Genomic DNA, 333 nt, shown 5'->3' with positions numbered 1-333 from the left:
ATAAAAAAGGGCCACAAACCACTCAGCCCGTGTTCTCTCCCTCCCGAGCCCCTCCACGGGGGCTGGGAACGGTCATCAATGGCGAGCGGCCCCTGCCCACGCAGCGCCGCCCGCCCGCTTCGCGCTCAGGAGAGAACACCTCGCTCCTCCTCGTGGCTTGTGACGCCGATCAGGGAAGATCACTCTCCTCTAGTGACCAACTACAGAAATGATCCCTGAAAGTATAGTCTTAACCCAACAGCCCCACCCGCGCCCGGCCCTGCCGCCGCCGCCCGCGCCCAGCGCACGGCGAGCCCCCAACACCCGGCCGGGAGCGGCCGGCGCGGCCCCGCC

At 68.2% G+C, this 333-nt stretch overlaps 1 non-coding gene across 1 annotated transcript; it reads right to left on the bottom strand.

Moving 5' to 3' along the window:
• Positions 1–17: 17 nt before the first annotated feature.
• LOC121351791 lies at positions 18–231 on the bottom strand. Its single transcript, XR_005954840.1, has one exon. It is a non-coding gene; the product is annotated as a small nucleolar RNA U3 (small nucleolar RNA).
• Positions 232–333: the final 102 nt, after the last annotated feature.

This window comes from Pyrgilauda ruficollis, unplaced genomic scaffold (genome assembly GCF_017590135.1).
Source record: "Pyrgilauda ruficollis isolate IOZ18807 unplaced genomic scaffold, ASM1759013v1 scaffold17256, whole genome shotgun sequence".
Lineage (NCBI taxonomy): Eukaryota > Metazoa > Chordata > Aves > Passeriformes > Passeridae > Pyrgilauda > Pyrgilauda ruficollis.
This window is presented reverse-complemented; position numbering and strand designations above follow the sequence as displayed.